This window comes from Crocodylus porosus, unplaced genomic scaffold, assembly GCF_001723895.1.
Source record: "Crocodylus porosus isolate Cpor-Errol unplaced genomic scaffold, CroPor_comp1, whole genome shotgun sequence".
Taxonomy (NCBI): domain Eukaryota; kingdom Metazoa; phylum Chordata; order Crocodylia; family Crocodylidae; genus Crocodylus; species Crocodylus porosus.
This window is the reverse complement of record NW_017728906.1, coordinates 169212843-169229762: the sequence shown is the minus strand read 5'-3', so window position 1 is coordinate 169229762 and position 16920 is coordinate 169212843. Positions and strand designations below refer to the sequence as shown.

At 43.9% G+C, this 16920-nt stretch overlaps 1 protein-coding gene across 2 annotated transcripts in view; it reads left to right on the top strand.

Annotated features, from left to right (window-relative positions):
- SGCG (sarcoglycan gamma) overlaps positions 1-16920 on the top strand; it is a 234021-nt gene that overhangs the window by 25454 nt on the left and 191647 nt on the right. Inside the window, exon 1 of one of the 2 annotated variants that reach the window (XM_019530179.1) lies at positions 1762-1846. The exons of the other annotated variant lie outside the window; for it this stretch is intronic. The gene's annotated coding sequence lies outside the window, so the exon portion shown is untranslated. Of the gene's footprint in view, positions 1-1761; positions 1847-16920 lie in introns of those variants that run through there. 2 annotated transcript variants of the gene reach the window in all.

Here is a 16920-nt window from a genome sequence, read left to right as displayed (position 1 = left end):
TGTTTATAAAGGTCTGGCCCTGCCTCCTTCTGGCCACCTGACCAACACGGTTGCCCCAGCAACCGGCAGCTGAGCTGCCCTGGTGATTGGCAGCTGTCCTTAACCCTTTTCTAGACACAGGACACCTACGTGATCCTGTGACACAAGGCAAAATGAACATATTTATCCTGTTGGTCATTTAGAAAATCTGTGGTATTTCTTGTTTGTTTGGGGTTTTTTTTTTTGTTTTTTTCACAATGTGTTGGCAGCCATATTTGAAAGAAATTGTTAGGCACAAATCTCAAATTATTACTGTTTCAATGAATATGCCAAATCCTTCAGAGCTATTTACAAGAATCAAGTTAATTAGAGGCTTCTTTTTCATTTAAGATTCAGGTAGGATTGTCAATTAAGCAAAGTCTTAATAGCAAGGAAACAAAACAATACATTTAAATTTTTTGTAAATTAAGGAGTTTATTTAGACATATTAGATTTAAAAATATGTATGTTTATGTCATATATTGCTAATTTAGTTTTCTGTGCGGAAACAAACTTCTGCAGTGTGTGCATACAGAAGCTGATAAAAGATTAATAGGCAAAGAACTCATAAAAGGAAGTAAGTGTCTCATAACCCAGTGATTAGCTGGAGCTGTGTCAGTCCTAAATTTATGATCTGCAGCTGTTGGGTATCTGATAGGAGTTTCATCGGCTAAAGCAGACCACAGTGAAAATGCACCGTTAGACCAATAGAAGGAGAGTACTTTAAGAAATAAAATTGTCTAAACATACAGTTAATGATTGCAATGGTTCACATAGCAAATATTTATAAAGGTTTAGTTTTCTATAAATCTTTCATTTGCGTGCTTGAATGTATTTTTAAAATATAGATGATTACTAGCACAGAATTTTATCTAAAGTATCAAAGAAAATAGAGTCTTATAAGGATAATATTTACATAATCAGCCAAATACAAGCAGTAAAAGCTAGGAGCCTTGTTTCTACATTTTAAGATCTAGAGATAAAATTACACCATAGAAACATGTATTCTCTAAGTAGCATCATTTTAATCTCTAAGTATATATATTTTAGTGCCTGAACCTTTACCCTTATTTTGTTTAAAGCAAAGTTTTGGATGTACGTATTTCTGTTTGCTGGGTAAAGAAAAACTATTAGCCTTATGGTAAGGTTAATTATGTTTAATATGGTGATGATTATAAATAATTATACTAACATATCACATTTTAATTATTTTATTGCTGTTGTAATTCTATTATTTATGGATTACACAGTACTTTTAAGCAGAATAATGTTAACATTTATTAAAATTAGGATTTTATGTAACAGATTGCTATTAGTTTTTCACAAGAAAATTTTATATTACATCCAGAAGACAATACAAACATCTTTTAACCAGTTTGGCAATAGTTACAATGGACAGCTAATATTTTAATATCTTTGTGACCTTATTTGTCATATTTGGGAATATTCCTAACTTTCATTAAAATTACTGGGAAATTGGTTTCCTATATCTAGCAAGTTTGGCCTTTTATTATATTCATTGGATAATGTCTTAAGCTGGCACAGTAAGTTTGTTGCAATGAGTTAGAGTTGTTGCCTAAATAATTTTAACTGTAGTCTTCACTGTGTATGTCACAGATTAAAATTAGCTGTGTCTATATTGCAATGCAAGGGAGTGGAATGTAAAATATGGCCCAACATGTGAACAGATTTTCTTCCAATGATATTTGGCCAGGCCTAAAATATCTTCCACTCCAGCTTCAAAGTGGTCGAAAAGTTAGACTGCCTGTTGTAGGAGAGGAGAGTGTTGGAGTTAATTCAGTAGTTTTCATCCATTTAGATTTCCGAGGTAAGTTCTGAAAGGTCTTTTGGTGTGTTTTAATGTATAGACCATGCACAAAGAGACAGCACATGGTCCGCAGTAAACCTGTGATTACTTTTTTCAGTTCCTCTTATTTGTTCTGCATGACATTTCAGCTGATACTATTCTATTTTAAAATTGTATCACTGGAATTTATTTGAAGACTTAAAATTAATGCTTTAATTTGAAAAAAAAAAGTTGTATATAGCTCTATTTCAATAAAGTCCCGTTTGCTTGCTTGTAAAAATAACAGTACTATGTTGCATTATGAATTACTTTATGTAATGTCAAATAACTTAATTTTGTAGCATCTTTTTCATTTCTCTCATATTTACAGTTATTTTCCAATAAGTCTCTTACTTTTAGCTGTGAATGTGTCCATAGAGTACAGTGTGAATGCATTCTTGGCACAGACTAAACGTTAAATCCAGTTCAGAATGGGTTCCTTAAGATCCCTACTTTTTCTGTAAACTATTACCCTTTTCCCCTGCTTTCTTTTGTTATTCATTTTTGTAGTGAAACCAAGAACCCATTTACCAAGTGACACCTTCTGAAACCAGTGTCTATTTCATTGGATGCTTATCAGACATATGGGGCACCTGTGTATGTTTATAGTAAGCTCTTTTATTTGGATGAAAGCAAAATAAGTTGCTTCTCAAACACATTGGACTTTCAGTGCCTTGGGAAGTAACTGACTTAGGTGCCATTGCTTGACCTTTTGGTGTCTACCTCCCAAGTATTAGCCTTTAATGACTTACCTTTTTTCCCCAGTGGGATAGTCTTAATGTCCATCTTTCATTATCACATTCTGTTCAGGACCATGAGAATACATTTTTCATACTGAGGAGCCTGCTGCTGAGTGTCCTGAAGTTGGTGTTTGATCCTGAAAAGTGAAGAGCACCTGCGAGCTGCAGGTGCACAGGCTATTAGGACTCAGAAGACTTTGAAATAACTGGTGCATCTCTCCTGCTATGGCACAGGGCCTGGGAATAGATAGTAGGGAGTAAAAAGGAACCACCATGAATAACTTCTAATCATATAAGGGAGAAAACAAAAATGATATTGGAATACCAACAACTTTAGTTAAATTCAAAGCAGTGACCTACATTAAAAGTAAAAGGCTGTTAATTTAGAATTACATCAGGTTATGTGGTGCCATTTTAATAAATGTTTTAAGAGGTGCACAAACAGATTTTCATCAGTTGCCAGTTTTAGCTAATACTAATTTCTGCAGACAGTTAAGAAAGCTATTTTGTAAAGAGCAAGCAAATGCTAATACAGGAAATCCTCGTGTGTTCGGCATTTGCAGTTTCAAATATTTGCGAATGCCAAACTGGCATTTTAAATATACTTTAAACACTTACCAGAGATCCTTGGGAGTTCCACGCTTGCTGTCACCGGGTTCCCACCACTGCTGTTGTGCTCCTGCTGTCACCGCTGGAGCCATGCCCCACCCCCGGACACCGTAAATGTGGTGAAACACCCCTATTCGTGGATTTCTCCACTTGCGGGGATCACAGTAACGTATCCCCTGTGAATGGCCAGGGTCACCTGTAACATGAAAAATATTTCATGGATGAAAATTGAGTGGTGGAAAGTACATTGCATTTCATAGTTTTCTTCTTAAAACAGTCATCTGTTTCTAGTAATATCATTTTATTTGGGTTCAAAATGCTACAGCATTTTATGTATACCTATATGTTTGTATTCCTATTTAATGTACACTAATGTGATTGAATGAAAGATGAATTCTAGATCCTGACCTCTGACAACCATTTTAAAAAAATCATGCCAGTGTTGGGATCAGGTTGGGATGAGGTTATAGCAGTTATGGTACAGGAAAAATGCAAGAAGCAAGGATTTTTGTGGGCAATTCTTTTATTGAACACGGTGGGCATGTCTACATGTGCAAGTAATACCCAGAAACCTTACTGCACAGGGGAACAAGAACATGTGCTGCTGTTGACAGCAAATTTGTTCCTGAGGGAAACAGTTCAGTGCAGAGCTGTTCCATCCATGCTGCACTCCCTACAGCAGCCAAGGGGAGCTCCAGGCGCTTTTGGGCTGGCAGAGTGGTACGAGAGTTAGGGCCTGGTCTCTGGAGGGTGGGGAAAGCTGTCCTGCCTCTGGGGCAGTTGCTTCCCAGCCCCATGCCTAATCTATGGATTGGGGCATGGGTCTGAGAAAGAGTCTCCCCCCTACAGCTCTTTCACAGTCAGCTAGTACCTGTAAATATAGGTACTAAACTAAACGGACTTTTGTAGAGGCTGACCAAGAGGAAATTTGCTCCCAGTCAGACACATCACTAGGGGGCCTGGTCCTGGTGCTGCTCAGCTCCCGGCTCCCCCAGGAGCCAAGAGCTGATTGGCGTGGGGACTGGGTCCCTCTCTGCCGCCCCAGTGCTGTAGGGCTCCTGGCTCCCCACAGCAGTTGGGAGCTGAGCAGCACTGGGATTGGCTTTCTCGTACAGCCAGGGCCCAGGCAGGAGCTGTCCCACCAGTGGGGCAGCTAGCAGGGAGTCCCTACTTGGGTGGGGAATTGCCGCTTAGTTAGGGAGGGGTCTCTTTCCCAAGCTCTGTGCCTCAATTGGCTGATCAGGGCAAGGGCCTCCTGAATCAAAGCTATTCAGGAGGACTGTTCTCATCTATGAAGTACAGATATTAACAGGTATGAGGTAGATTATAATGGAAATCATTGTCTACATTAACCATAGGCACTGACTCTGTGGGTGCTCTGGGGCTCAAGCACCCACCAAAAAAAATGTACAAGTCATGGCTGAGACAAAAAAAAAAAAAAAGCGCTTCAACCCGGCTCTGCAGCATCTGTAAAGATCAGGAACTTCAGTGGGGCTGTTTGGCTCTTTCAGCTAAAGCTGATTGTCCCGGGAAACAACGTAATGAGGAATACTCACCGGCAGCTCAGAGCACAGCGCACGAGGGGCGGAAGGAAGAGCCCATACGGCTCATCAGCCGCTTGTTTATCCAGCTGCGGCCAGCCAGTGATGTCAGTGTTAAACACTGGCCGGCAAGAATAAAAATGGCGGCACACGCTGGAGAGGTGGCAGAGGGTCAGGGAGGAGAACTGCTGGTGATGCCAGCAGCAGAGAAGTCACTCCTCATGGGACCCAAGGGTCAGAGCCAACTGAAGCAAGTACAGGCAGAATGAGGTGGAGCCCCTCGATGACAACTCACACGGGATGGCGAGGGAGCGTCTGGAACGCCGTCCTAGGACATCGCCAGAGCGAGCCAGGGAGACGAAGCGGACTGCAGGTGGGACTGCGGGGATGATGGGGCACTGAAGAAGTCCTATCAGGGAGAAGAAGACTCCGGGAGAACCCTGGAGGGGTTGCTGTTGGGGCGGATATCGCCACCAGACCCAGTTGGGTCATTGAGCAGGCAGGAGAGCAGACACTGAGGCGACGGGAGGGAAAAGACTACCCGATCCCCTTAGAGACCTAGGGAGGGCAGAAGGGAAGCCAGAGGGGCAGGTTGCCCAGTGATTTTGTTGAGGTGGGTTTTTTTGGTTCTTTCTAGGTTACAGGTGTACAGGAGGGGAAGTGGGTCCCCAGGTAGTGAGGCTGGGACAGAGTCCCAGAGGGTTTGGTTCTGTCCTTAGGTTTTCCCTCAAAGGAAGGGTGATGGCTAGGCGGGCCTAGGAATACGAGGCTGCAGTCGTGTGTGCCTCTTCCCCCACCCCCCGCCCCAAGGAGGCAGCTGCTAGACAGACATCTCTCCATAGGAGGCATGAGGCCGGGGTGCAGGGATGGTGGATCCCCGTGAGTAACTGCCGGGTGAACCACGGGCCTATGAGCACACCCGAAGGACAACCCCGAACACTGTGGTCCAACAGGTTGTGGCAGGCAAGCGTGGGGTTGAAGACTCGGGCGAAAGACATTGGCTCAGGCGAGATAACGAACCTGTGAGGCGCTTGACACCTATCACTTGAGCGAAAGCTGCCCGAGAGTGCCTGTTCATGGCCCAGCAGTTACACTGATACAATCAGCTCTAAGATACAAGTGCCAAAAAAGCCCCACTAAAGTACCCAATCTTTACAGGTGCTACAGAACTGGTTGAAGTAACACACTGTCTCTTCTGGGCATGTGCAGAACTTGGCACAGGAATGTGCTGAGTTTAAAGTGCCATTTTTTACATCTTCAAGCACCTACTGACAAAAACTAAGGCCAGCAACTATGATGTTAATTAAGTCTCTGGTTCTCTGTGTCCAACAGGCTAATTATTTTTTGTTCCCAAGCTTTTCTTTGAAAGGTTTTTTGTAAATTTCCTTTGAGCATGTCAACTGTGATGTCAGACAAGGACTGTTTCTTCTGTGACAAATGTTCTTGTATACGTGTTCTAGTGTATCCATCCTTTATCTTTTTCATGTTAGATACTTAAGTCAATATTCTCGGCAAATTTAATTTTGAATAATTATATTCTTTTTAGCTTAATTCTGGAGCAGTATAAGTTCCCTAATACTGACATTCCATCTGCTGTTAATTAACTATTTGCTAAATTTCAGAGATAGCTAGGTTCAATGGTAGATTAAGTGATTCCTCCGTCACTTGTATTTTTCTGTAAATTTGTAAAATTGTGTGTCATCTTTTAAAATGAAAGAATATATATGGTGCTATGCAGTACATGCCTACCACTAAGGCCTGTATTGTGTGTGTTTATAGTGAACAGTTATTTTAAGTGTCTGTTGCATATTCTTACTGATAGAATTCACCAAGTAGGCCACGTGGTGAAAACTGTGTTAACAGAGTGCTCAAAGTATGTTGTTCACTCTCTGTGTTCTCAAATCTTCTAAGAACAAGGCTTTTAGAGATAGTGTGGTGCCCTCTGCCACGTCAGTTTGTTCCAAATAAAGCAACAGGCAGATGTGAATTTCTGTAGACCTTTGGAAAGTATAGCTTTTTTTTTATTAAAGCCCTAGTTAGTCATTCGTGTTAGATTAGGTAATATATTGTGTGTGTATAGTGTGGTGGGTAGTAGAAATTGTCAGGGTCCCCAGGTTTTGTGACAGTCCAAAGACAAAGAAGTCTGAGGTTTCCCCAAGCCTAGGTAGTCCATTGGCTTAGCCTGCTTGAAGCACATCAGTTTCTGCAGTTAACACTGAGTCTGAATATTTGGGCTACTTCCAGACAAATGACCCAGTAACAATTTAGAGTTGGGGTTATTGGGAGCAGTTTTCAGTGTGTGTCATCAGTTTTGAACTCTTACCTCTAGATTTCCAGCAAAACTCCTTAAGGCTCCTTAAATACTTCAAAAGGCATGCCTCAAGTCTGTCATGAACCCACAGTATTTTGAGGTTTTCATGGCATGTCTTGAAGTGTTTCCCTAAATTAGGTTTACTCATCTAGGGTGTCTGTTGTCAACAAAAAGCTAAAGATAAATGATGTTTAATTTTGGTACTGATTTGCATGAGTTACAGTTTTATATGAATGTATTTTTATACCCTTATATGATAGCCAGTCAATAAAGGAGAAAGGCTATTCGCATCTAGAGAAATCAAAACCTAGATGATTAGGAGAAATAAAATTGAGAATTTAGATTTGCATTTCTATATATATATATATTGGGTTTGGAGGTGAGGCTCCAAAGCCTAACCTAATCAAATAGTATTTGATTAGAACTGGAACCAGAAAACCCCTTAGTTGTTCTTTTTGAAAACAATCAGAAAGTGTAAGCTTATTAAATTAATTCATTAAAAAAAGTAAGGTGATACTGGTTAATTGCATACTAGTTTAATTTTCATGGTTATCATTGCTGAATTGGCTTGCCCTCTCACAGATACCTTGTTAAACTAATTGATAATTAATCAGTTCTCATTGACCTATTTTTAAATTAACTGTTTATGTTTAACTACTTCTCTGCCTTTCTGGTGTAATGCCAATCGATGCTTAATTGATTCAGTGCCAGGTTTAATGATTGTGGAACTAATTCATCCTCTTGTGGTTCATTTGTTAATTTAATTGTTAATTTATTAATCAGTTCAGTGGCGTAACTGTCTCATTCAAGAGAGCCATTGTAGTGATTCATTCTTTCACCTTTGATCCCATTAATTGAATGTTTCTTAAACAGTATTTTTAGGGTTTTTTTAATTGTCCAGTTTGTTCATTATTGCCATAATATTAATAAAAAATGTGGAGCTGGTAGAGAACATGTAGATGAACTATTCATGAGGTAACATGGAAGAAGGCAGAGACATGCCTAAAAATGATAAATCTGATTTGAGTAATAGATCAGAGGCAGTAGTGGGGCCATGAGACAAGAGATTAGCAGAAAAGGAAGGAAGGAGAGTAATAATGGGGTTTTGATAACAGTGACAAAAAGTTTGAATTTGATTTGCTGGTGGAGGGAGAACCAATGGAAGGATTCAAAGAGAGAGCCAAAATAAAAAGCCAAAATAGTAGAAAAGAAGCTTAATTTAACATAAGAATATGTACTGACTGGATAGGAGGAAATGTGGGCATTTTGGGGGGGTCCATAGTAGAGAATGTTGCAATAATTGAAATGGAAAATAATGATTGACTGAATGCAAGTTTTTAGTCCAATGTACTGTTACTATAGTTAAGGACCCACTTGTCTAAGGCAAACACAGGGACAGGGCCAGAGTCGACAGGGACTCCTGTGTGGTGATTATGCCCAAGGTAAGAGATCTATTTCTGTGGTTTACTGTGCCTGAAGGAAAAGTCTTTAGCTGCTTCAGGTATATTTGGCTTCTCAGGAATCTACAAAGTACCATCCTGGCTGTTCCCTCAGGAGCAACAAGACCAGCCTCTCTTCCAGTATCTTCCACTAAAGGACTAAAGATGTATCTATCTTGTTACCCCAGTTTCTTCTTGGCAGGCCCAGTTTTGTGTTTCTCTGTCACTGAATCTTTTGCTTGGTGGTGCTGGCTAAGTCGGCAGTGTAGGCCCTTGTATGATCTGTCTTTATACAGAAATGTTGGCCACATATACATCTATAATAATGGCCTTGGCACCAACCACCACTAAGTCATTGGCTGCAGCAGATAAGATCCCTAATGAAGTTTTCAGGAACAAGGGAGAGAAGAAAGAGAGGATTTTCCTTCCCAGTAATTAATGAGCAGAAAAGAAGTATATTTCTGCTTCTGCTTTATACCTTCTTTTACATATTAGCTTCAGGTTTACCATTGTCAAACTCTACTGAAGCTACAAGTTTCAGTAGCAATACATTTGGCTAATCACCACTGTAGTATCACAATCTTATCTCCATGCCTAAGTGGAGGTCCTTCATTTACAGCTACTTGCAACACATTCTCATATCTTTTTATTGGTTCAGTCTGCACATTGCTTGAATCTGTAGTCAGTCTTCACCAGTCTCCATCTAGAATATTCTAGAAAACATAGACTGCTTCTGGACTAGATATCATTGTGGCATTCACCCCATAAGACCCTAGTTCATGTCTTTACTGGATGTAGATATAGGCACTCTGAATGGATCTCATCCAAATACCTTGCCAGCAATTCTTAGGAATTTCCATATAGTGGGGGTGTCAAAGATATGGCCTGCAGAGCCATGTTATGCAGCTCATGGAGCTCCCCATGGGTCCAGAAGTTTGGTGTGAGGCTGAATGAGTGCTGCATTAATTGCTCTGCTCTGTCCATAAGCCATCTTGCTGCCAAATTTCCAGCCCTGTGGGTCAGATGTTACAGCGCTCTGCTCTGGATCCAGCTTGCAGGGCCAGAAATTTGGCAACAGGTAGTAGTGTTAATTTATGCAACTTGTACAGCCATAGCCATTAACACTGCCACAGCCAAATTTCTTGCTTCATAAACCAAACAATGCAACCCTGCCCTTTAGATCCAGCTTGCCAACTGGCCCCACTCTCCAGATCTGGGAAACTCATCTGGTCTCCATGGCTGGATGAGTTTGACACTTTTGCTATACAGGATTCTGTGAATACCCTGTTCAAGGCAACAAATTTTGAAGACAGCATCAACTTCAATATTACTGTTGTTACCATTGATACCCCATAGAAAACTATAGTTCTATAGATAGCTCAGTTTTTTATGGTAGTGTCCTTCCTTAACACAGATGCTTCACTGACCTCCAGATTTTAGTCTACATTGTTATAGTCAGTAGTGCTGATACCAGTATCACCAGTGCACTATTCACAAGAAGAGTAGCTAATTTTGGATAAATGGAATGGATTAGATGAGTCGCTCTTCAATAAGTATATTGATGATATTTCAACAGAGGGCCAGATTGATCCTCTGTTTTATCCCTATGATAAAAGACTGGCATTCTTTCAGTTTAAGTAGGTATCTTGCACCAGGATTAGCTGACTTGTTTTTCAGTATTTTTTTAATTTCAGGTAAAAGGTAAACAACCTTCTGCACTAATCAACGTCTCCTCAATCAGGCCAAAGAAGTTTGGCTGTCCCCCTTTGAATTGAGATAAGACAGCAGTCATCATCAGGGATCTGGCTTTTCTGTTTCCCATCGAAAAAATGTAGTAAACCATGGATTTTACCTTTTACCAGAGGCAAATACAGATTTCTCATTTTACCAGAGACACCTGCAGATTTAGCAATTTTGCAATGAGCCCTTTTCAGGTTTGTAGAGTTCCAGCTGCAGAGAGCTGGAGGGAGCGGAAGGAGGGTGGTGAGGCAGGGGGTGCCATGTGCATGTACATTCACATGGCCCCAGGGAGCTTGGAGAACAGCTCCTGCAGGTAAGTGGGGGAGGGTTCCAGGGGGATGGAGGCTCCCATAGTAGGGGGGTTGAGCAGGGCTGGAGCTGGGGCTATTGCCCAGCCAGGCAGTGCCTGGGGCTTGGGACCTGGGGCGACAACACATGGCCGAGGGCCCCATTGAGGAGCAGAACAGGGCCGTGGACAGCTTGTCCGGGGGTTGAAAGGGGGCTAGGCCAGGTTGAAAGGGGGCTAGGCCAGCTTCCCTCAGCTACACGCATTACCAGGTGGGGAGGGGGGACCCATGCTCCCCAGATCTGTACATGGGGTGGGGGCAGGGTGGGCTTGGGTGTGGGGGGTTTGCTCCCTGCTGCTACATGTACTCCTGGGGGAAAGGGGAACCCATGCCCCCAAAATCTGTGTGTGGGGCAAGGGCTGCATGATGCCTACTTCAGGCTTATGCTCCCTGCCCAGTTGCCTTCCCCCTGGGCCTCTGCAGCCCAGGATGTACAACCCGGCACTACAGGGAACAGTGCAGCTGCACACGAAGCTTCCTGCCACTGCGAGCTTCATGCTGCCCATGTCCTCTGTATGCAACCCTGTGCCACCACCCGCACTGCAGCTGCACAAGCAGCGGACGCCTTGCCAGGGGAGCAGAGAGCTCACAGTGGAGGGCAGCTTCCTGCACAGCTCCACTGCTGTTTACGGTGTTGGGTCAGACAGGCTGGACTGTGGAGGCTCTAGGGGAGAGCAGCAGGGTAGGAAGCATGAGCCTTAAGTGGGCAGCACATAGCCCCTGCCCAGACCTGGAGGGCACTGGTTTCCCGCTGCCCCCTATGAGTGCGATCAGTCGTGGGGAGCAGTTCCCATCTAAGCCTGCAGTGGCCAGGCAGCAGGGGAGGGAGCTGGGCTCCACTCTGTTGCAGCAGCCACCTCCTGCCAGGCACAGGGAGCTGCAGCCCCCAGTTCCTGGCCCTGTAGCCCTGGCAGCTGGGAGTCCCCTCTGGCAGGGCTGGGGGAGCAGCAGAACAGGCTCTGGGTGGGGGGTGAGGGGCACCAGCAGGGCTGGGGGGTTTGTGGGGAGGGGAGTGAGAGATACCAGCAAGACCAGGAGGCTGTGGGAAGAGAGTGAGGGGCACCAGCAGGACTGGGTGGGTTGTGGGGGAGGAGTGAGGGGCACCAGCAGGGCCAGGGTGGCTGTGGGAGAACTTTTCATTTTAATCACGGATTTTGGGGGTGTTATCACAGTTTGTGATTTTTTTTATCAGAGAATTTGCAATTTTTTTAACAGGGAAAACCAAGATCCCTGGTCATCATGCAACCAGCACCAAATGTGTGTCACTGGATACATCTATATGTGCGCTGTACTATGCAGTTGCCTAATCTACCTGTATGCCAGTATTAGGGCACATTAAATTAACTTGGCCATGAGATAGTACAGTTGAGGATAGTACTCAGAGTAATTAAGTGCAACAAAATGGATGTGTAGACGATGACTTCAGCTGGCAGAGGCTGCCTGCAGCATGACTGCACTTCAGCACACTTGTGCTCCAGACAGCCTTGATGCCACCACCTGGATCTTGGAGCTGATCTCCTGAGCCTGCTGCCAACCTGGGGATGCCCCACCCCAGCACAAACTGATGTAGTCCTCGGTGCATTTGCAAACATTGCACCTGGGAGCAGCTGATTCCAGTGCTAACTGGAATTTATTGCATTGCTTCAATTGTTTGTGTAGATGCACCCACTAATCTTTACTGCCATTTGGTTCATGGTAGTATCGTGTGCTGGAACTTGTTAGAGTTAAGATATGTAGCTTCCCTCCCTAGAACAAGAATTGTATGAACTATATACACTTTGCAAAAACACCTACCCATTTTGATCCTTGAGCTTTCATGTTGCCAGTTTGCAGTTAGTCATTTACTATTATATCTATGACAAAGAATCCTGTAAACACCATTTTGAACTTCTGATTTGGGGAGCAAAAGGAGCCTCCCAAGGCTCTGATCATGGAAAATGAAATATTAATGAAGCCCTCGCTGATGTCCCAGATACTAGCAAGAGAACTATAGGCCCAGGTATATCATTCAGTCCAGTGAAAAAGTCCAATGACCTTAATCCACAATTACAAAAAAAAAGATTAAAACTTTCTTTCAGAGCCTGAGGCCTTTTTAATGGCAAAACTGAAATGCAGGGGCGATGTATAGGGGGTGCATGCTAGTGCACATGCACTCCTGTGTGTGGAGGTGCCCCCCTGCAAAAAGGCATTGCCAACATGGTCAGCAGCGCCTACAGGTGGTCGCTGCTCGCCACCCCGCTGCCGGCACTGCTGGCAGCATCTGTGGGCAGTCCCTGATTGCCGCCGGCCGCCACTGCCAGTGCCGGCGGCGCCTGCGGGTGGTCACCAACCCGTGATTGGCACTTGTCAACACCCCCCCAGCCGCAGTGCCAGCAGCATCTGCGGGAGCTCCCCACCCCCTGCCACTGGGCTCCCACCACTCCTGCCAAGCTCCCGCCAGGGCAGCCATACCGCCAAAGCTGCCGGGGGCACGCGCTGTTCATGCTAAAATGAAAATCACAAAGGTTACTGTTTAATTCCTAAGGTTGACATTCTTGAGGTCTGTGTTTTCTTGGAGAAGGAGAGAAACACAAGCCAGAAGTATCCATTTTTGGGGTACCAAGTGGGAAATGTGGACAAGTACTTGGAAAAGTTCATGCCTTTCCATATACAAAAGGGCCTGTATGAAGCATTCAAGAAGGAACAATTTCATGCAGGGAGTGTGCAGGGAGCGACTGGAACCAAAGGGTGAAATGGCCTCCTAGCTCCATTGCAGTGACTCCCCCCTTGTTCAGGCAGCACCCAGCTCATGCTTCATTATGCTACTGAAAGTAAAGTTACTTAAAATAAATGGTATATGGAGAGATTTGAAGGGAAGAGTTGCAGTACTTAGTGCACAATAGTTGAAAAATTACTCTAACCATTGAAGGCAGGGTGATACAAAAGATGAAGCCAAAATTGGGAAGATATGAAAGAAAGAAGCTAAAAGTAGAGACTGAAGGGAACATAGGGAATAGGATATGGAAATAGCAACAAAGGTTGTAAGTGGGAATGATTTTTTTTTGTAGAACCTTGAACTAATAACAGGGACTTCAAAACTGATATGGTGAAACATAGGAAGTTAATCATGGAACCTGAGGAGAGGATGGCAAAATGGAAGCACAGGAGAGGACTATAGTAGCAATGACCTAAAGCAGGGATGGGGAACCTCTGAGCCGCCTATGAGCCAAGGATTCCCTTTCCCAGCTGCCCCTGCCTGCGTGGCTTCCGCTAGTCTCCATGGAGACCTTAGCTGCGCAGCAGAGCAGTGCAGGGGGCTGCTCCGGAGCTGCTAGGAATGTGGGAAGGGAGCAGCTTGCTCTGGAGCCACGATCTGTAGCCTGCACACTTCAGGCAGGGGCACACATTTAGGGGATTGTGGCTCTGCCCTGACTCCATACAGACTGTTACTACTGCAAGGAGCCAGGGCAGAGCCACGATCCCCTGCATGCATGCCCCTGCCCGGAGTGTGCAGGCTACAAATCGCAGCTCTGCCCTGGCTCCAGAGCAAGCTGCCTCTGTCCCACATTCCCAGAAGCTCTGGAACAAACCCCTTTGCTGCTCTGCTGCATGTGCTGCTGGTACAGCTGAGGCTGGGATCTTCAGGGAGACTGGCACAAGCCATGCGGGCAGAGGTGGCTGGGAAATGGAATCCCCGGCTGACCAGATCCGGCCTGCGGGCCACATGTTCCCCATCCCTGACACTCGAGAGTGGAGAAAACAAGAGACGTAAGTTCTAGTAATCATGGTAAGTGTTAAGGGGCAAGAGTTTTCAGGCAAGATAAACAAACAAGGAACGTTTAGTAACATAGCCAAAGGTAATTAGTAAGGACACCACTCTGCTCAAGGATTTAAATGTTCAGTTAGACAATGAGCTGAGTTGTTGAATTTTAGGGATGCAAGGACCTCCAGAGTCATGAAGTCCCACCATGTCTACAAATGCAGGATGTGTTCTTCTTAAACTTTTCCAAACAGATGCCTCTCATTTAATCTCTTTTTGAAAACCTCCAAAGGAAGGAGAGTGAGTAACACAAAATAATAAAACTGCTCTGTCCCAAACTTACACTCCTCTATTTATTGAATTCTTGCAGTATAAACAATACAGTAACACCTTATATATGATTTTTCTTACAGTGTGAATGAAGGCAAAAAATGAAAGAACTACTATGCAAATAACTTTTTCATGACTATTTATATACAATATTACCACCCTTTATCAAATCTGCAAAAAGCTTTTACACTATCTAGTTCTTCTTACATTATTTTATTTTTGTTTTCATTGTTACTGATTTGTAATATATTTTAGTACTCTCAGCTGTGGTCCAGATGTGCATTTGAACCTCCTCAAGCTGAGTAAATGCTCTTATCTTTGGGCCAGTGGGGCCAGCCTCTTTTGGCAAGCATGCTACACATTAGCACTTGCAGCTTCCCGGGGTCGCATTCTGACCCCTTTCTCTTACCTGATCTGCTGCTTAGCTTTCTGCTCCCTGCCTTGTACTCCCCTGACCCAGCTGCTGCCTGCTTTCTTCTTCCTGTCCTGTGATCCCTGCCAGAACTGATACTCAGCTTTCTGGTCCCTGCCCTATTGGCACTGTGCTGTCTGTCCCCCCCACCCAGTGTGCCACATTCCACACACAAAGTCTGTCCATGCCACTTGTGGCTTCCCTGCTCTAGGCTGTTATATAAAAGACAGGTACCAGTGACACCACCCATTTATGTGGCCACTATGTTCTGTGCTGCATTCAAGACTCAGTACAAGGTTCATGCTTAGAGCATCCCACCTGGATCAGGCCCTTAAGGGAATTTAGGTGGAGATCCATAGTTTGCCCATTATAAATACACTTAAGCACAAGACAGATGCTGGTGTGCTCGGCTCTATCACGATGGCTGCAGTTCTGGACATGTAAAGAAGCTGAACTCTAATTTAAACTTAGGGAATTTTACAGGTGAAAACTCTGAGTGTGGACAGACATAATAGTTGAAACGTTCCCAAATGTAACAAGTTTGGAAATGTGTAAAAATCATAACATACTTCAAAATAAGCCATGGGTGCATTAGAGGGTTGGGCAATCTGCAGTTTTACTTTCCCCTCCCTTCCCCAGGCAGAAACAGCAAGGGTGGATTGTCTGTACACCTCTGCAGCCCCCATTTACTCAGGGCTTTTGCCAGTCACTTGTAGGGATCAGGAAAAAATTTTTTCAATGTCAATAAATTACTGGTACCTGCTTTTAATTTTTTCTTTTCTTTGTTTTTTACTCTCCTCTAAAACAGCGTTTCACAACCCATGAGTTGTGAAACAAAAGTCAGTTGCAAAAATATATGAAAGGGTTACAAACAAATGTAAAAAATGGTTTCTCCTTTAAAGGAGAAAAATGCAGAAAAACGTGGCTTTTCCCTTGCAGGCTGACAGAGTTCCAACCTGCCAGGGGCTGCTTGGTTCATCCCGTCCCGCCACCCTTGTGGCCTCACAGTGGGGGCGGGGCACTGGGTCGGGACTGAGGGGCACTGGGTCAGGACTGGCCACCAATATTTACAAATGGGTCCTGGTACAAAAAAGTTTGAGAACCGCTGCTCTGAAACACTGGACATGAACTACAGTTAAAGGTGGAAATGGAATATGCTGGTACTCTTAATGGTGCTTAGAAGCATTACAGGTGTCTGTCTGGAAGGTCTAGCTCATACACAGAGTCAAACTAACTAATGGATTTGAGCTCTGGAAGGAGGTCAGGGTGGCAGGGACCACTGGGAATATTTTGCCGCATTCTTCAGTTCAGGACATGATTCTCTTTTAGGATCATCAAGCAGGTTTTAACTTAGTTTCCTTTCATTGCAGGCATTGTGGTGTCCTTCTCAAGCCAATTTGTCTTACGGGTCCTTGGACAAATAATCACCTGCAGATACAGAGGACTGAGCTAAATTGCCCCGGGACCCACTTCCATTATTGTGTTCTGACATAGTAAGCAAAACCAAAAAGATGAAGTGGACAGCTTTGTCAATAGAGAAGCTGCTGTTATTTTAGAGATTTTTCTAGTTTCTTCTTAGACCGAACCGATCTTTGTAATTCAATGAGTCCATCGTGTTCTATAATGATTTTAGGAGTTAGGCATTTCATAGTTTCATAGTTTCTAGGGTCGGAAGGGACCTGAACAGATCATCTAGTCTGACCCCCTGCCATGGCAGGAAAGCGTACTGGGGTCAAACGACCTGAGCAAGGTGTTCATCTAACCTCCTCTTAAAAACTCCCAGGGTAGGAGCCTGCACCACATCCCTTGGAAGTTGGTTCCAGACCCTAGCCGCCCTGACTGTGAAAT